The sequence below is a fragment of the Eptatretus burgeri genome, chromosome 6 (genome assembly GCF_056783735.1).
Source record: "Eptatretus burgeri isolate ZD-2024b chromosome 6, Ebu_testis_v1, whole genome shotgun sequence".
Taxonomy (NCBI): Eukaryota; Metazoa; Chordata; class Myxini; order Myxiniformes; family Myxinidae; genus Eptatretus; species Eptatretus burgeri.
This window is the reverse complement of record NC_140966.1, coordinates 93,906,428-93,926,937: the sequence shown is the minus strand read 5'-3', so window position 1 is coordinate 93,926,937 and position 20,510 is coordinate 93,906,428. Positions and strand designations below refer to the sequence as shown.

At 52.5% G+C, this 20,510-nt stretch overlaps 1 protein-coding gene across 8 annotated transcripts in view; it reads left to right on the top strand.

Annotated features, from left to right (window-relative positions):
- Positions 1-20,510, top strand: part of LOC147025359 (mutS protein homolog 5-like) — a 293,181-nt gene that overhangs the window by 39,932 nt on the left and 232,739 nt on the right. The gene's annotated exons all lie outside the window — the stretch shown is intronic.

Sequence of the window (20,510 nt, the reverse complement as noted above, 5' to 3'; positions counted from 1 at the left end):
ATCCAAGGATCCTGAGTTCAAATTCCTGCTTGGATATTGAATTCATACCAGGTGGGGTTGGCTCTGCCCGTCATCCTTCCGAGGTCGGCAAAATGAGTGCTAGCTTGCTGGTATCCTGTGTTGGAGTGGTGACCCATCCAGGATTGTGCCCAATAGGCAAGGAGTCTGCCTAGGCAGCACCAACGCTCTGCACAGAGTATGGTACCAATCCAGGATCTGCAAGTTACATTTACCTTGCTCTTCAAACTGTCTGGAACATGCAATTTGGGAATCAATTATGTTAACATGTTGAGATCTACACAATAGATTTTTTGGCCTCCTCTAGGTCACTTGCTGAAAGGCTGTACTATCAACACCTTGTTTTCTTTTTTTGTTTCAATTTGCACACACAATGTATCCTGATCCATATAACCCTCTCTGGGACAATAGAACACCTTGACTGTGATGTGGAAACACTGTGTTATATGCATACTGTGCCTATAGTGAACACGTCACATGTGATAAGAATTTTGCCTTTCGACAGAAAGTTCGGACTCAAAACACTGTTATAAATTTGGGGTCTGTGGTTGTCATGAGGGAGCTCTTCAGACTTTTACCCAACCTCTGGTCATGAGGCCGCCGGCCACAGATAACTCTGCAGTCCAATAGATTGCTCGAAAACCATGGCCGCCGATAAGAACCACCGAGACTAGCAGGGTTTTCGCTCCTAGGTTACGCGTTAAATAAACCGTTGTCATGGCAACCCTAATTAGAGGCCATGCCCTCAGCAACCACATGTCTATTTATCATGTATGGCCAAGCGAACCGTGGATGGTTGTTGGCTAATCACGGAGCCAATCGGTGGGGAAAAACTTCTCAGCTCGCTAAACTTACACACGATGTTGGACCAATGGCGGAAAGGACAAAAGTGAGCATGTCGGAAACTTTTAACAGTTTAACAAGCACAAGTAGCCAACAAACACAACAAGGTTTATTCATTCAGCAATGGTGGGTATTTACAATAGCAATCATGAGCATGTATTTACAATGGATGGAAAGGAATCACAATGAAAAGGCACAAGAGAACAGTAATTATTCTCATCGCTTGGAGAGTCCACTTTATACGTACTTAATTATGCTAAACACAGGACATGGCCATCAATCATTCCGGAGAAATGTAGAAAGGAAGAAGAGTTGATAGAGTGCAGAGTGGAGCATGGGTACGGCTCCTCCTCACCATACACAGATATGTGTAAGCTCGTACTGCATACAGACCTGCGCAGCGCATAGCGAGCAAAGTTGCACAGCATGCAAGCTCGTATCACTTGCAGATCTGTGCAGCAAGCAAGCTTGTACCGGATGCAGATTTGTTTAGTATACAGCATGCAAGCTCGTACCATGTGCAACTCGTGCAGCGTGCAAGCTTCCCCTTGCTTGATGGCTCTTGCAGTCCGAACAGGAAGACTTGATCACAGGCTTGGCCAAAGGATTCGTGGTAAGGAGAACTTGATGGACGAGAATGAGACCAATCAAAAGTCCTGGCACATGAGATTACTCAAGACCACTCCCGGCACATGGGATGAGTCGAGCCCACTCCTGACAGATAAAATGAGTCAAGCCCGCTCCCGGCACATGGGATCAGTCAAACCCAATCCTGACAAATAAGATGAGTCGAGACCGCTCCCGGCAGGTCGAGACAAGTGTCGAGACCGCTCCCGGCAGGTCGAGACGAGTCTCGAGACCGCTCCCGGCAGGTCGAGACGAGTCTCGAGACCGCTCCCGGCAGGTCGAGACGAGTCTCGAGACCGCTCCCGGCAGGTCGAGACGAGTCTCGAGACCGCTCCCGGCAGGTCGAGACGAGTCTCGAGACCGCTCCCGGCAGGTCGAGACGAGTCTCGAGACCGCTCCCGGCAGGTCGAGACGAGTGTCGAGACCGCTCCCGGCAGGTCGAGACGAGTGTCGAGACCGCTCCCGGCAGGTCGAGACGAGTGTCGAGACCGCTCCCGGCAGGTCGAGACGAGTGTCGAGACCGCTCCCGGCAGGTCGAGACGAGTGTCGAGACCGCTCCCGGCAGGTCGAGACGAGTGTCGAGACCGCTCCCGGCAGGTCGAGACGAGTGTCGAGACCGCTCCCGGCAGGTCGAGACGAGTGTCGAGACCGCTCCCGGCAGGTCGAGACGAGTGTCGAGACCGCTCCCGGCAGGTCGAGACGAGTGTCGAGACCGCTCCCGGCAGGTCGAGACGAGTGTCGAGACCGCTCCCGGCAGGTCGAGACGAGTGTCGAGACCGCTCCCGGCAGGTCGAGACGAGTGTCGAGACCGCTCCCGGCAGGTCGAGACGAGTGTCGAGACCGCTCCCGGCAGGTCGAGACGAGTGTCGAGACCGCTCCCGGCAGGTCGAGACGAGTGTCGAGACCGCTCCCGGCAGGTCGAGACGAGTGTCGAGACCGCTCCCGGCAGGTCGAGACGAGTGTCGAGACCGCTCCCGGCAGGTCGAGACGAGTGTCGAGACCGCTCCCGGCAGGTCGAGACGAGTGTCGAGACCGCTCCCGGCAGGTCGAGACGAGTGTCGAGACCGCTCCCGGCAGGTCGAGACGAGTGTCGAGACCGCTCCCGGCAGGTCGAGACGAGTGTCGAGACCGCTCCCGGCAGGTCGAGACGAGTGTCGAGACCGCTCCCGGCAGGTCGAGACGAGTGTCGAGACCGCTCCCGGCAGGTCGAGACGAGTGTCGAGACCGCTCCCGGCAGGTCGAGACGAGTGTCGAGACCGCTCCCGGCAGGTCGAGACGAGTGTCGAGACCGCTCCCGGCAGGTCGAGACGAGTGTCGAGACCGCTCCCGGCAGGTCGAGACGAGTGTCGAGACCGCTCCCGGCAGGTCGAGACGAGTGTCGAGACCGCTCCCGGCAGGTCGAGACGAGTGTCGAGACCGCTCCCGGCAGGTCGAGACGAGTGTCGAGACCGCTCCCGGCAGGTCGAGACGAGTGTCGAGACCGCTCCCGGCAGGTCGAGACGAGTGTCGAGACCGCTCCCGGCAGGTCGAGACGAGTGTCGAGACCGCTCCCGGCAGGTCGAGACGAGTGTCGAGACCGCTCCCGGCAGGTCGAGACGAGTGTCGAGACCGCTCCCGGCAGGTCGAGACGAGTGTCGAGACCGCTCCCGGCAGGTCGAGACGAGTGTCGAGACCGCTCCCGGCAGGTCGAGACGAGTGTCGAGACCGCTCCCGGCAGGTCGAGACGAGTGTCGAGACCGCTCCCGGCAGGTCGAGACGAGTGTCGAGACCGCTCCCGGCAGGTCGAGACGAGTGTCGAGACCGCTCCCGGCAGGTCGAGACGAGTGTCGAGACCGCTCCCGGCAGGTCGGGGACGAGTGTCGAGACCGCTCCCGGCAGGTCGAGACGAGTGTCGAGACCGCTCCCGGCAGGTCGGGGACGAGTGTCGAGACCGCTCCCGGCAGGTCGAGACGAGTGTCGAGACCGCTCCCGGCAGGTCGAGACGAGTGTCGAGACCGCTCCCGGCAGGTCGAGACGAGTGTCGAGACCGCTCCCGGCAGGTCGAGACGAGTGTCGAGACCGCTCCCGGCAGGTCGGGGCGAGTGTCGAGACCGCTCCCGGCAGGTCGAGACGAGTGTCGAGACCGCTCCCGGCAGGTCGAGACGAGTGTCGAGACCGCTCCCGGCAGGTCGAGACGAGTGTCGAGACCGCTCCCGGCAGGTCGAGACGAGTGTCGAGACCGCTCCCGGCAGGTCGAGACGAGTGTCGAGACCGCTCCCGGCAGGTCGAGACGGGTGTCGAGACCGCTCCCGGCAGGTCGAGACGGGTGTCGAGACCGCTCCCGGCAGGTCGAGACGGGTGTCGAGACCGCTCCCGGCAGGTCGAGACGGGTGTCGAGACCGCTCCCGGCAGGTCGAGACGGGTGTCGAGACCGCTCCCGGCAGGTCGAGACGGGTGTCGAGACCGCTCCCGGCAGGTCGAGACGGGTGTCGAGACCGCTCCCGGCAGGTCGAGACGGGTGTCGAGACCGCTCCCGGCAGGTCGAGACGGGTGTCGAGACCGCTCCCGGCAGGTCGAGACGGGTGTCGAGACCGCTCCCGGCAGGTCGAGACGGGTGTCGAGACCGCTCCCGGCAGGTCGAGACGGGTGTCGAGACCGCTCCCGGCAGGTCGAGACGGGTCTCGAGACCGCGCCCGGCAGGTCGAGACGGGTCTCGAGACCGCGCCCGCCAGGTCGAGACGGGTCTCGAGACCGCGCCCGCCAGGTCGAGACGGGTCTCGAGACCGCGCCCGCCAGGTCGAGACGGGTCTCGAGACCGCGCCCGCCAGGTCGAGACGGGTCTCGAGACCGCGCCCGCCAGGTCGAGACGGGTCTCGAGACCGCGCCCGCCAGGTCGAGACGGGTCTCGAGACCGCGCCCGCCAGGTCGAGACGGGTCTCGAGACCGCGCCCGCCAGGTCGAGACGGGTCTCGAGACCGCGCCCGCCAGGTCGAGACGGGTCTCGAGACCGAGCCCGCCAGGTCGAGACGGGTCTCGAGACCGCGCCCGCCAGGTCGAGACGGGTCTCGAGACCGCGCCCGCCAGGTCGAGACGGGTCTCGAGACCGCTGCCGGCAGGTCGAGACGGGTCTCGAGACCGCTGCCGGCAGGTCGAGACGGGTCTCGAGACCGCGCCCGCCAGGTCGAGACGGGTCTCGAGACCGCGCCCGCCAGGTCGAGACGGGTCTCGAGACCGCGCCCGCCAGGTCGAGACGGGTCTCGAGACCGAGCCCGCCAGGTCGAGACGGGTCTCGAGACCGCGCCCGCCAGGTCGAGACGGGTCTCGAGACCGCTGCCGGCAGGTCGAGACGGGTCTCGAGACCGCTGCCGGCAGGTCGAGACGGGTCTCGAGACCGCTGCCGGCAGGTCGAGACGGGTCTCGAGACCGCTGCCGGCAGGTCGAGACGGGTCTCGAGACCGCTGCCGGCAGGTCGAGACGGGTCTCGAGACCGCTGCCGGCAGGTCGAGACGGGTCTCGAGACCGCTGCCGGCAGGTCGAGACGGGTCTCGAGACCGCTGCCGGCAGGTCGAGACGGGTCTCGAGACCGCTGCCGGCAGGTCGAGACGGGTCTCGAGACCGCTGCCGGCAGGTCGAGACGGGTCTCGAGACCGCTGCCGGCAGGTCGAGACGGGTCTCGAGACCGCTGCCGGCAGGTCGAGACGGGTCTCGAGACCGCTGCCGGCAGGTCGAGACGGGTCTCGAGACCGCTGCCGGCAGGTCGAGACGGGTCTCGAGACCGCTGCCGGCAGGTCGAGACGATTCTCGAGACCGCTGCCGGCAGGTCGAGACGGGTCTCGAGACCGCTGCCGGCAGGTCGAGACGAGTCTCGAGACCGCTGCCGGCAGGTCGAGACGAGTCTCGAGACCGCTGCCGGCAGGTCGAGACGAGTCTCGAGACCGCTGCCGGCAGGTCGAGACGAGTCTCGAGACCGCTGCCGGCAGGTCGAGACGGGTCTCGAGACCGCTGCCGGCAGGTCGAGTCGAGTCTCGAGACCGCTGCCGGCAGGTCGAGACGGGACTCGAGACCCCTGCCGGCAGGCCGAGACGAGCCCCGAGACCGCTGCCGGCAGGTCGAGACGAGTCTCGAGACCGCTGCCGGCAGGTCGAGACGAGTCTCGAGACCGCTGCCGGCAGGTCGAGACGAGTCTCGAGACCGCTGCCGGCAGGTCGAGACGAGTCTCGAGACCGCTGCCGGCAGGTCGAGACCGGTCTCGAGACCGCTGCCGGCAGGTCGAGACGAGTCTCGAGACCGCTGCCGGCAGGTCGAGACGAGTCTCGAGACCGCTGCCGGCAGGTCGAGACGGGTCTCGAGACCGCTGCCGGCAGGTCGAGACGAGTCTCGAGACCGCTGCCGGCAGGTCGAGACGAGTCTCGAGACCGCTGCCGGCAGGTCGAGACGAGTCTCGAGACCGCTGCCGGCAGGTCGAGACGAGTCTCGAGACCGCTGCCGGCAGGTCGAGACGAGTCTCGAGACCGCTGCCGGCAGGTCGAGACGAGTCTCGAGACCGCTGCCGGCAGGTCGAGACGAGTCTCGAGACCGCTGCCGGCAGGTCGAGACGAGTCTCGAGACCGCTGCCGGCAGGTCGAGACGAGTCTCGAGACCGCTGCCGGCAGGTCGAGACGAGTCTCGAGACCGCTGCCGGCAGGTCGAGACGAGTCTCGAGACCGCTGCCGGCAGGTCGAGACGAGTCTCGAGACCGCTGCCGGCAGGTCGAGACGAGTCTCGAGACCGCTGCCGGCAGGTCGAGACGAGTCTCGAGACCGCTGCCGGCAGGTCGAGACGAGTCTCGAGACCGCTGCCGGCAGGTCGAGACGAGTCTCGAGACCGCTGCCGGCAGGTCGAGACGAGTCTCGAGACCGCTGCCGGCAGGTCGAGACGAGTCTCGAGACCGCTGCCGGCAGGTCGAGACGAGTCTCGAGACCGCTGCCGGCAGGTCGAGACGAGTCTCGAGACCGCTGCCGGCAGGTCGAGACGAGTCTCGAGACCGCTGCCGGCAGGTCGAGACGAGTCTCGAGACCGCTGCCGGCAGGTCGAGACGAGTCTCGAGACCGCTGCCGGCAGGTCGAGACGAGTCTCGAGACCGCTGCCGGCAGGTCGAGACGAGTCTCGAGACCGCTGCCGGCAGGTCGAGACGAGTCTCGAGACCGCTGCCGGCAGGTCGAGACGAGTCTCGAGACCGCTGCCGGCAGGTCGAGACGAGTCTCGAGACCGCTGCCGGCAGGTCGAGACGAGTCTCGAGACCGCTGCCGGCAGGTCGAGACGAGTCTCGACACCGCTGCCGGCAGGTCGAGACGAGTCTCGACACCGCTGCCGGCAGGTCGAGACGAGTCTCGACACCGCTGCCGGCAGGTCGAGACGAGTCTCGACACCGCTGCCGGCAGGTCGAGACGAGTCTCGACACCGCTGCCGGCAGGTCGAGACGAGTCTCGACACCGCTGCCGGCAGGTCGAGACGAGTCTCGACACCGCTGCCGGCAGGTCGAGACGAGTCTCGACACCGCTGCCGGCAGGTCGAGACGAGTCTCGACACCGCTGCCGGCAGGTCGAGACGAGTCTCGACACCGCTGCCGGCAGGTCGAGACGAGTCTGGAGACCGCTCCATGCAGGTCGAGACGAGTCTCGAGTCCGCTCCCTGCAGGTCGAGACGCGTGATGGGTTGAGATGAGAGTGTTGCCCATCCACACATAAAGGCTGCCTGAATGTCTTCTTCAGTCTTTTTTTTTTAATCTGTTTTTTTTGTATACCATGTCGAGACTCATGTAAGAGTAAATACACAGAACATATAACAAGGCAGGAGATGAGGGGTGGGAGAGGGAAGCACAAAATAGTGAGGAACAGAGAAAATAGGAGATCTGTGAAAGGGAGAGGGTTGGGGGGAAGTACACAGGGGAAGCAACATGGTACAACAGGGACTTTCAGGAAGGAAAACAGGGAAATTGAGGGAGCTCGGCTTGGGGTGCATTAACGGGGTAGATTTTAGATAGGGGAAGATATGAGATGGTGCTGAACAGCTGTTTTGATTATCTGGAGGGAGGAGTGGAAATGAAGAGATTGTGGGAGTTTGTTCCCAGAGATGGGAAAAAAGAAGAATGAAAGAATGAAGGTGAGGAGTGATTCTTGATTTTGGCAATTTCTCCAGAAGGGGTTTATATGGTGGACCTGGAGCACCCTGTTGAAATATAGGGGGGACAGGTCACAGACAGAGTAGGGGGTTGGTGGGGGGAGGCCGGTGAGGAGACTGTGGAAGACAGAAAGACCACCGACCTGCCTCTGGTGAGAGAGTGAGATGGGAGATACCAATGATCCCCAAAGCATTGGTTTCCACAGTGTGAAGTCGAGCTAGCTGTGAGGCAGGAGGACCACCTCAGAGGGGAGAGCAGCACTCCACCAGACTGCGTATGAATGTTTTGTCAGTGGTTAGAAGCTCAGGTGTGCTACGGAAGGACTTTGCACGACGTCGGATGCCCAGTCGGCCACTGGCTTTGGAGGCCAGCTTGGAGATAATCTGGCTTTCCCAGGGAAGATCATGGCAGATAGTGAGGACCAAAAGCTTGAATGAAAGGACTTCTTCAACGGGATTTTTGAGAAGTCTCTCCTACTGATGTCAAAACCATCCACTCTGCATGGAGGTTTAGCTGTTCTGCCCTCCGAAACTGCTTGTTCCACTCTATTTATACATCCTCTCGCCACGGAGGGCCATTCTGCTCTGTTGTGTTTTCTGTGGAGTGCACAATGATGCTGTCCGCTGCATGCACTGCACAATGACGTCAGCGGCTGCGAACATCTGCATCGTTAATTATCCTTTCGCTCTTGATGTGTTGTTTTGCAAGTAAGTAAAAGAATGAAGAGTCCACTGAAGGTTATTGATTTCCTACATTGTGTCCAAATGGTTTTTTTGTTGTTGCAGAATTTGAAAAAAAACGAGTCAATTTATTCTCCACGTGTACAGTGCGGATCTATAAAGTCTACACCCCCTTTCAAAATTTTCACCTTTTGTTGTCTTATAGCCTGGAATTACATTGCATTAAATCAGACTTTTTTCCACCTTTATTTACACATCGTAACCCACAACTTCCAAGGGAAAACCAAATTCTACAAATTTCAGAAAATTAATTAAAAATACAAAACCAGAATATCTTTATTGAATAAGTGTCAACCCCCTTATAATAGCAATTGTAAATTGGCTCAGGTGTAACCATTCACTTTCAAAATCACACACCAAGTTAATTGGCCTCCACCTGTGTTAAATCGTAGTGATTCTGATTGTTTCAAAATATATTCAGTTCCTGTCGACTTTCTCTGCTGAGTCGTGCATTTCAAAGTAAAGACTCAACCATGAGAGCCAAGGAGCTTTCAAAAGACCTCCGGGATAAGGTTGTGGAAAGGCACAGATCAGGGGATGGGTATAAAAGTATTTCAAATGCCTTGAATGTCCCCTGGAGCACAGTCAAGACAATCATCAAGAAGTAGAAGGCATATCGTACCACCAAGACCCTCCCTCGATCATATCGTCCCTCCAAACTGGATGACCAAGCAAGGAAGGGACTGATCAGAGAGGCCACCAAGAGGCTATTGGCAAGTTTCAAAGAGCTACATGCCTTTATGGCAAAGACTGGTCACTGTGTGCATGTGACAACAATATCCCAAGCACTCCACAAGTCTGGCCTGTACAGTGGGGTGCCAAGAAGGAAGCCATAACTCAAAAAAGCCCATCTTGAGTCCCGTTTGAGATATGCAAAAAACCACTCTGGAGATTCTGAAGCCATGTGGAAAAACGTTTTGTGGTCTGACGAAACGAAGATTGAACTTTTCGGCCGAATTGCAAAACGTTACGTTTGGCGCAAACACAATACAGTACAGCACATCACCAAAAGAACACCATCCGTACTGTGAAGCATGGTGGTGGCAGCATCATGTTATGGGGATGCTTCTCATCAGCAGGGACTGGGGCACTTGTCAAGGTAGAAGGGAAAATTGATGGAGCAAAATTCAGAAAAATCCGAGGGGAAAACCTGCTGCCCTCTGCAAGAAAGCTGAAATTGCGACGGAAGTGCACCTTGCAGCATGACAACGATCCAAAGCACAGAGCAAAAGCTACACTGGGGTGGCTAAGGAACAAAAAGATATATGTCCTTGGGTGGCCCAGTCAGAGCCCGACCTAAATCCATTCGAAAGTCCATGGCATAATTTGAAGATTGGTATCCATCAATGCTTCCCACGAAACTTGACTGAGCTTGAACAGTTTTGTACAGCAGAATGGGCAAATATTGCCCAATCAAGGTGTGCAAAGTTGGTGGAGACCTATCCCAACAGACTCACAGCTGCAATTGCTGTCAAAAGTGCTTCCACCAAGTATTAACTCAGGGGGTTACACACTTATCCAACAAAGATATTCCAGTTTTGTATTTTTCGATCCTCGTGGAGGATCTCCAAGTAATACTGACATTGTTGTTCTTCATCTTCTTCTTGTGGACTTTTTTGTATCACAGCCTACAGTTTTCATCGAAACTTCCTGCAACTTGGCATATTTATGTAAAAGTACCCTGCGCAGACAGTTACCATCTCCGATTTTGAAAATTCCTCCTAGAAAAAAAGTTATGATGTCAAAATATCTCCGCTAATGGCAATCGCCTCAAAAATTATCTCCGAAACTCGGCAAGCTTTTTAAATTCTGTTTGCGGGAATCAAACAGGGCATTAACAGAGATGAATTACCGCACACATGATACATCACTATGACGTCATATCAATTTTTATGGCGTCATTCCTATTTTTTGACATTTTTTGTTTCACGACCCAGAGTTTTCATCAGATCTTCGTGAAACTTGCCATGTATTTGCAGAAAGCCCACACGCAGGCAGTAACCATCTCCGATTTTGGAAATTCTTCCTAGAAAAAGTTGACGTCATAGTATTGCCGCTAAGGGCCCTGTCACACCTTGACATTTTAGCCAGCATATGCCAACGTATCAAAATATATGTAAAACGCTGGTGTATGCTGAACTATTGATGTTTTTTCAGTTTTGGGCGTATTCATAACGAGTTGGACGTATGCATAACGTATTAGTAACGTACACAGAACGTTTCGATAACTTATAGATAACAGACCAACGAATGCTTAGCGTGTTGTCGGCGTTCACAACCTATGCCCAACGATAGTCTAACTTATGCATAGCGCGGCAGCGTATCGCCGACGATCACGTGGCGTAGCCTATTAAAAGGCTGCCGCTCAACGATTCAAATCATAACCGCACTAGACATTGAAGTGTCAACATCACCGTCATGCCGAAGAAAACTTCAAAGAATGCTGCAAAGAAGTCTCCTGGCTGTGGCCGTGGATGCGGACGCAAGGAGGATCCATCATCACCCACACCCTCCCCATCACGCTCACCTACTACTACTAACATGGACCTACTACTACTACTACTACTACTACTACTACTACTACTACTACTACTACTACTACTACTACTACTACTACAGACACGCTCAACTACGACTACTACTACTGATACTACTGACATGGACATCTTCTCACCATGGAGTCTGAAACACTGACGGGTTCCTCCTGTGTGAACCCCATTTTTATATACCATTTCCCCTAAACCCTGCCAATACGCCATTATACGGTAGCTGTAAGTTAGAAACACGTTCATTAAGTTATGTGGTCGTCCGGAAGACGTTAAATACGTCTACATACGTCAATATGCGTTTGAGATACGTTACACAGAGGTTCAAAGCACGTTACTCAAAAGTTAGAAATAAGTTTCGGGTACGCTAGACATTACCTCGACATATTTAGACTTATGAGTAACTTCCAAGTAACGTGTGTCGACGTGTGTCAACGATCGCATAACGTGCCTACAACTTATGGCCAGCGTATGCGGAACGTGTGAGTCAAACGCCGAGCACGTCAAAAAATTTTGAGCATGCTTAAAATTTGTCAACGAGCTCGGCGTACTACGACATATGCCAGCTTGCTTCAGCGTGCTCTTAACGTATACAAAACTTACCCATAACGTATTCGACATGTGCCAGCGTATTCGCCAAATTTTTCATACGTCGTCATACGCTGGCTAAAATGTCAAGGTGTGACAGGGTCTTAATGGAAATCGCCTATACCATTATCTCCGAAACTCGGCAAGCTGTTTGAATTTTGTTTGTGGGAATCAAGCCGGGCATTAGCACAGATAATTTATCGCAAACCCGATACATCACAATGACGTCATATTCGTTTTTATGACGTCATCATTAAGAGGACGAGGATCTTAGCTCATTTGAGCTTGTTTAATTAATTTTCTGAAATTTGTAGAATTTGTTTTTCACTCAAGTTGTGGATTATGATGTTTAAATAAAGATGGAAAAAGTGTGGATGGATTTGGATGAAACTTGGTTTTACTGTTTGGGTGTTTACAAAAATCTAATCAATTCATCCTTGTCAAAGATCTGAATCCGGATCTGGATACGGTAATTTTAACTGATTCTTCACCATTGAGAGATGGGGCCAAATACGATCTTCTTCCTCTTTCGGCTTGCTCCCGTTAGGGGTCGCCACAGTGGACCAACCGTCTCCATTTCGCTCTATCCTCCACATCTTCCATTGACACTCCAACCACCCGCATGTCCGCCCTCACCGCATCCATGAACCTCTTCTTTGGCCTTCCTCTTCTCCTCCTGCCTGGCGGCTCCATCTTCAACATCCTTCTCCCGATATACTCCGTTTCCCTCCTGTGCACATGTCCAAACCATCTCAATCTCGCCTCTCTCACTTTGTCTCCAAACCGTCCTACCTGCGCTGTCCCTCTAATATACTCATTTCTTATTCTATCCATCCTCGTCACTCTCAATGAGAATCGCAGCATCTTTAACTCTGCCACCTCCAGCTCCGCTTCCTGTCTTTTTGTTAGTGCCACCGCCTCCAAACCATACAACATAGCTGGTCTCACTACCGTCTTATATACTTTCCCCTTCACTCTTGCAGCTACCCTTCTGTCACAAATCACTCCTGCAACTCTTCTCCACCCACTCCATCCTGCCTGCACTCTCTTTTTCACTTCTCTCCCACACTCTCCGTTACTTTGGACAGTTGATCCCAAGTATTTAAACCAATCCACCTTCCTCACCTCAACTCCTTGCAACCGCACCATACCACCACCCTCCCTCTCATTTACGCACATGTACTCCGTCTTACTCCTACTGACGAACATTCCCCTTCTCTCCAGTGCGTACCTCCACCTCTCAAGGCTCAATTCAGCCTGCTCCCTACTCTCCCTACAGATCATGATGTCATCCGTGAACATCATAGTCCATGGAGACTCCAGTCTGATCTCGTCCGTCAACCTGTCCATCACCATTGCAAACAGGAAAGGGCTCAGAGTCGATCCTTGCTGCAATCCCACTTTAACCTTAAACCGGTCCGTCATTCCTACAGCACACCTCACCGCTGTCACACTGTCCTCATACATATCCTGCACGATCCTCACATACTTCTCCACCACTCCCGACTTCCTCATACAATGCCACGACTCCTCTCTTGGCACCCTATCATAAGCTTTCTCTAAATCCACAAACACACAATGTAACTCTTTCTGGCCTTCCCTATACTTCTCCATCAACATTCTCAAAGCAAACATCGCATCAGTGGTGCTCTTTCCTGGCATAAACCCATATTGCTGCTCACAGATCGTCACCTCTCCTCTCAACCGAGCTTCCACTACTCTTTCCCACAACTTCATGGTGTGGCTTAACAACTTTATCCCTCTGTAATTTCCACAGCTCTGCACATCACCCTTATTCTTGAAAATCGGAACCAGCACACTTAATCTCCACTCCTCCGGCATCCTCTCACTTTCCAAGACTTTATTAAACAATCTGGTTAACAACCCCACTGCCATCTCTCCTAAGCACTTCCATGCCTCCACTGGTATACCATCTGGGCCAACCGCCTTTCCACTTTTCATCTTCTTCATAGCAGTCCTCACTTCATCCTTACTGATCCACCCCACTTCCAGATTCACTATCTCCACCTCTTCCAACCTTCTCTCTCTCTCATTTTCTTCATTCATCAGCTCTTCAAAGTACTCCATCCACCTTCTCAACACACTCTCCTTGCTCGTCAGCACATTCCCATTTGCGTCCTTTATCACCCTAACCTGCAGCACATCCTTCCCAGCTCGGTCCCTCTGTCTTGCCAATCGGTATAAATCCTTTTCCCCTTATTTTGTATCCAACTTCTCATACAGCTCGTCATGTGCCTTTTCCTTGGCCTTTGCCACCTCTCTTTTTGCTTTTCGACGCCACTCCTTGTACTCCTACCTACTTTCTTCATGTCTCTGACTATCCCACTTCTTTTTCGCCAACCCCTTCTTCCTTATACTTTCCTGTAGTTCCTCATTCCACCACCAAGTCTCCTTATCTTCCTTCCTCTGTCCAGATGTCACACCAAGTACGATCCTCGCTATCTCCCTCACAACTTCTGCTGTCGTTGCCCAATCATCCCACACATCTTTACCACCATCCAACGCCTGTCTCACCTCCCGAAATTTCACGCAACAGTCTTCCTCCTTCAGTTTCCACCATCTGGTCCTTGGTTCAGCCCTCACTCTCTTCCTCAACCTCACCTCTAAAGTCATCCTACAGACCACCAATCGATGCTGTCGAGCTACACTCTCCCCTGCCACAACCTTACAGTCACTAATCTCTTTCAGGTTGCATCTCCTACTTAAGATGTAATCCACCTGTGTGCACTTTCCTCCACTCTTGTATGTCACCCTGTGTTCCTCCTTCTTCTTGAAATACGTGTTTACCACTGCCATTTATATTCTTTTTGCAAACTCTACCACCATTTGCCCTTCCACATTTCTCTTGTTGAGACCGTACCTCCCCATCACCTCCTCATCCTCTTTATTCCCTTCCCCAACATGTCCATTGAAATCTGCTCCAATCACCACTCTTTCATCCTTGGATACACTCTCTGCCACTTCATCTAACTCACTGCAGAAATCTTCTTTATATTCCATCTCACACCCCATATGTGGGGCATATGCACTGATGACATTCATCATCACCCCTTCAATTTCCAACTTCACACTCATCACTCGGTCAGACACTCTCCTCACCTCCAATACCCTTTTGACATAATCTTCCTTCAGGATTACCCGACACCATTTCTCCTCCCATCCACACCATGGTAGAACAGTTTGAAACCACCTCCAATCCTCCGAGCCTTTCTCCCCATCCACTTGGTCTCTTGTACACACAGTATGTCCACCTTTCTTCTCTCCATCATATCAGCCAACTCTCGCCCTTTGCCAGTCATCGTCCCAACATTCAGAGTTCCAACTCTCACCTCCACACTTCTACCCTTCCCCCTCTCCCACTGCCTCCGGACTCGCCTTCCCCGTCTCCTTCTCCTCCTTCGCCCAGCAGTAGCACAGTTTCCACTGGTACCCTGCTGACCACCGGTACCAGTGGCGGTCGTTGGTAACCCGGGCCTCGACCGATCCGGTATAGAAATTCGTTTTGTTGTCCGCATAATGGTTTGGCATAGGTTTTTACGCCGGATGCCCTTCCTGACGCAACCCTGGTCGCCTCTTACGACACACAGGGATATGGTACACCTATTCTAACCGGGGGTACACCGGGCCCAGTACAACTGGTGCTCATTTCGCCGACCTCGGAAAGATGACAGGCTGAGTCAACCCCCTGGTGTTTTCGACTTGGTATATATATATATATATATATATATATATATATATATATATATATATATATATATATATATATATATATATACATATCTTAATTCAGTTTCCCAACGGGGCTTGAACTCAGGACCTCTTGGGTCCCAAGCCACTGCCCTAACCACTGCGCCAACACCAGGCGTCCTTGGGGCCAAATACGATACCTAACATAATTGGATTTTGGTTCAGGTCCGGATCCTGATCCAGCTTTTTAGCCTGGCAAATATGTGAAATAATTGTGGGTTTTGATGTCCAAGCATGAAACCTGGCATCGTCACAGATTATGACGCCATTAAAATTTACAGAAATGGAGCCACTCAAAAAATAAAGTCAGAGCCTTGGACTTCTTGGGACAAGAGGGATGCAGCAATCTCATGGGCAGGTATGTGTCTGAAATGTTGCGCTGTGCCAAATTCCACCCATTGCTCCTGAATGTTGATCATTGCTGCTGTCACAGCCAATGTGACATCTGTGTCCACTTTACGCGAAAGTATCTTATGGAAACCCTCACTGACAGTATCTGCAAGGTGGAAGATCATATGCATATTAGCCTCTGCATGGTCACACGGAGCCAGACTTCTGGTGTCTCGTGGAGGATTGCACGTAACATCTCAGCCTTGTCTTGTGACAACCTTCTTTGCAATGTCAGCCATGATATTTGTCGGTTCGTAAAGATTTTCAATATCATTAATGTTCTTGGTGGAGCTTGGAGTGATGGTTCTGGGCGCAGCTCAGAACGGATGCAGATGCATTCTGGGAAGCCAAAAGCTTAGGTTCTCTGCGAAGCTTACAGTTGCTGCAAGCTTACATCACTCTGCGAAGCTTGCATCGTGTTATGGAGCTTATACTGCATTGCGAGGTTCATACCTGCAAAGCTTACATCTTGTAAAGTTTACACTACGCTGCGAGGTTCATATCGAGCCATGAGGCCATCGGTCTGACCAGACTCATTCTACGTTTTATCCTCGGATAAGCACTACTCGTTGAGGGGGATTAAAGTGTTCCACGGAGTCTTTTGGAATTCTTCGGAGTTTTCACGGAGCTTTTTGGGGAATAAATAAATGGCCGAAGGCTTCTGTATAAACACCACTCCGTATATCTTCGTATGGCATCCAATGAACATGCAATACTATGATTATGAAACCCCTAACGGCAGATAAGTGCTTGCTGTCGCTTGCTGCTATTATATGCGTGTTGGTAAATAAATGTGTGGTGTGATGTGCTTCGCTAAAAAAGCAAACAGCTATGTCTTGTTTGCATCGATCTGCAGAAACTGCAGCCATTTACCACAAAGATTGATTGATGCATCAACTCTCCTCCTAATGCCCTTCCCATGCTTGCTTCTGGTCTGATCCCATGTACTCTATCCACTCAACTTTTGCGTTGCAGCTGATTTTGTATGTATGGCAAGAATACTTTCAGTGCATAGTCATCAAATGTCTTGGCAGGGAGTGGTTTGAGGATGTTGACCATTACAGCCCCATACATGATTATGACGTCGATGTCTGGGTGGGTGGCATCACCGTTAAGCTCTGTTCAGCTCTCCAGACATCTCATAAGGTCAGATTTGGTTCCCAGTCTTAGCTTACCAAGTTGGGATATTGGCGGGGGGCAAGTTTGGTTTTCGTGATGAAAAAAGTTGGCCCAGTTGCCGTCTCATGACTGGCAGGCAATCTAGAGTCTTGCGAACAGTGAACAGTGAACAGTCACTCTTCAGGGAAGACACTTGCAAGCTTGCCCTGTTCTTCTCTCACAGGAGGTAAACTGAACAGTGACAGTGACAGTTTTTTTTTTCTTCACTGGCTCTGAAATAGGTGTTTATTGTGCCAGCAGTCAATCATCTATGAAAGCCTGACACTGTTACTGCCCTATCTCCTCAGCCTGGTGAACAGACAAAACCACATCAGGGTCGATGATGTTTCTTTTGTCCAATTTCAAGAGGTCGTTGCTCTCCTCCAGGAATGGATTACCCATTTCTTCAAACACTTCAATCAGACTTTGGACATGTTGAGCAAATGTTACTTGGGAACTCTTTGTCCGCTCATGGTGTCGTGTTTCTTGGGTCATCCTCTTGTGCATTCCCTCGATGGATGCCTCAAATTCTGTGATAATCCTCACCAGTTTTGGGACAGCCACCATCAAGCATCTGAGTGCCTTGGAACTTTGAGTGAGGCCAACAGCTCCACCGTCGCTTTTCACAGCGGCATTGTTTTGCTCATGAGCCTGGACAATGGCCATGCATGACAATGCCCTTCTTGTCTTGTGAACTGTGAAGTTGTGATTGCTGAATTTAGTGGCGATCTCTGGATTGGCCTTACACAGACTAATCATGTCTAGTATGTGGATTGGCACCCATCTCGTGTATTTGGTATGATCCAAGCTGAAGAACCACAGTGTAAGCTTTGTCAGGAAGTCCACATACAGGGGAAAGTTTGCTGCCTGCAAGGACCTGACGTAAGTTAAGACGAGGAGCTCCAACTGAAGAACTGTGTGCCAGAATTGGAACTGGGGATTATTTTTGTTCCATCGAGAACACCAGTCATGAAATGTCTCTGGTTGACCTGGCTCCAAGGATTTTGTGTACTGTCCGTAGGACCTTTTCAGCACGATGTGCAAGATGATTGCGGTGACCTGATGAGCATGTCTGGTTAGTGTGATACGAGATGCCTTCAAATATTTCACTGGTGAAAACATTTCACTTTGCTGACCCCCTCACTCACCCTTCTCAAAGTTGTCCCCCCTCACATCCATAAAGCTGCCTCCTTCCCCTGCCCTCTCACCTTCATCTCATCATTCCACCTCCTCAAATCCTCAACTGCCTTCTGTCCCCTCTCTTGCCCCACCCTTCTCCCCAAACACCACAGAGCCTTTTCTCCTCCTCATCCTGCTCCCTCCCCAAGCTATTCTGCAATCCCCCACACTCTTTCAACAACTCTCCTTTCTGCCACTCATTGCGACTGACTCAATTGGTCAATTTCCTGACCCGGATCTCAACCAATTGTACTCTATCTCTTCTGGATCTGATTTTGACAAATTTCCCTGAAAATATCTGCTGTTCTTCCATCGCTCCAATCGGTTCTTCTGACCACGTGCTTCTCAAAGTGGACATCTCTCTGGCTATTATTATCAGAGAACCACCTCAGCGCTGTCGAGTCTGGCATTTCACTCAAGCCGACTGGCAGGGTCTCCAAGCAGTCATCAAACTTCTAGACTGGTCTCCCATCGCTACTTTCCCCAACATCAACTCATCCTGGGAATTATTTCAAAGAAACTTGCTCTCCCTCATGCACAGATTTATCCCCTCTCGTTTTCAGTTGTCCTACCCTTCCTCCCGCCCATGGTTCACTGAAGCTTGTGGTGAGGCAGTTGTCCTGAAACAACTTGTCTTTGCCTCATGGAAAGCAAACCCAACTGAGGGTAATCTCAGTTCCTTCCATAAAGCTCAGAACAAGTATGTATCTACCCTCAGGAGAGCCAGAAAACAACAACTTTCTCAGCTCAAGTCTGAACTCTCAAACCTCTCTCCCTCCTCCAAATCCTGGTGGCATCTAATAAAATCTGTTTCTGGTTTATGTTCACCCTCCATCCCCTCCCGAGCCTCAAATGGCCGCACTGCTGATACCGCACGTGAAAAGGCTGAATACCTCAACTCGGTGTTTGCATTGAAATCTTGTGTCCGAAACCCATTTCTTTCTCTACCCACCTTACCCAGTCGCACCCAAACTGTCCCTGGACTCTGTGTCCTTTTCTTGTGACAAGGTGGAGAGCTTGCTGTCAAACCTCGACTCAGATTCTGCAATCGGTCCAGACGGCATCAGTCTACGTCTCCTAAAAACCTGCTCCTCTGCTCTTGTTCACCCTCTGTCTGTTCTATTCACCCTCTCATTTGCTCAAGATCATCAAACATTACTGCCCTGCATAAAAAAAGATGCAAAAACAGATCCCTGCAACAACAGACCAATCAGCCTTCTGTCAATCATCAGCAAGGTTATGGAATCCATCATCGCTTCAGACATTAAATCCTTCCTCTTTTCTAATGGCTTGATTTCCGATATTATCAATTTGGTTTCAGGCCAGGTCACTCTACCCTGGATATGCTGCTTCTGCTCTCCCAACAATTTATGGAGGTCCTCAATGCCAGACATGAAATCAGAGCCATATCCCTGGACATATTGTGTGCTTTTGACACGGTCTGGCAACCTGCCCTGCTCACCAAACTCTCTTCTCCACTCACGGCTCGCAGACTTCCTCTCCTGTTGTAGTCAATGTGTGGCCCGTAATGGAGTTCTTTCATCCCCTCTTCCTGTCCAGGCTGGAGTCACTCAAGGCAGCGTTCTGGGCCATGTTCTTTTTCTGGTTTTCATCAGTGATCTCTCTGACTCTGGAAATTCTTCTTTATCTCTTTGCTGATTACTCCACCCTCTGCCGTACCATCTCTCATCCCCCAGACCAGCAAGCAGCAGCTTCTTCGCTCACTGCAGATCTGGGTAAAATCACAAACTGATCCAACACGTGGAACATGTCTTTCAATCCGGACATATCTCACACTCTCACTTTGTCTCTCCGAAAGGACCATTTGGAACCCCCCCCCCCCCCATCTACATTCTCAACAATCCTCTGGAAGAAGTTCTTTCTTTCAAGCTTCTGGGTCTCACGATCTGCCATGAACTTTCCTGGGAAAGCCACATTTCCAACCTAGCCTCCAAAGTCAGTCGCTGACTGGGAATCCTCCGTCGTGCAAAGTCCTTCCTCGGCCCACCTGAGCTCCTGACCACATATAAAGCTTTCGTCCACAGCCTAATGGAGTCCTTCTCTCCCCTCTGGGCTGGTGCTCTTGCCTCCCACCTTACCCGGCTTCATGCTGTGGAAACCAATGCATTTTGGATCATTGGCATCTCCCACGATGAGGCTGAGTCTTTGGGCCTCTCACTCTCTCACCGCAGGCAGGTCGGTGGTCTTTCTGTCTTCTACCATCTCCTCTCCGGTCTCGCCCCCCCCCCTGCTCTGTCTGCGATTTGTCCCCACCAAATTTCCACAGGGCGCTCAAGGTCCACCAACAACCCCCTTCTGGTAAAACTACCAAAATCACGATTCACTGCTCACCTTCACTCTTTCAATCCTCTTTCTTCCCGCCTTTGGAATACACTCCCTCACTCCGTTCAATCCCATTCTTCCCTCCAAGCCTTCAAAACTGCTTTTCAGCACCACCTCTTATCGTCCCCCATCCAAATCCTCGATCTTTTCTACCCCCGTTAATCCACCCCA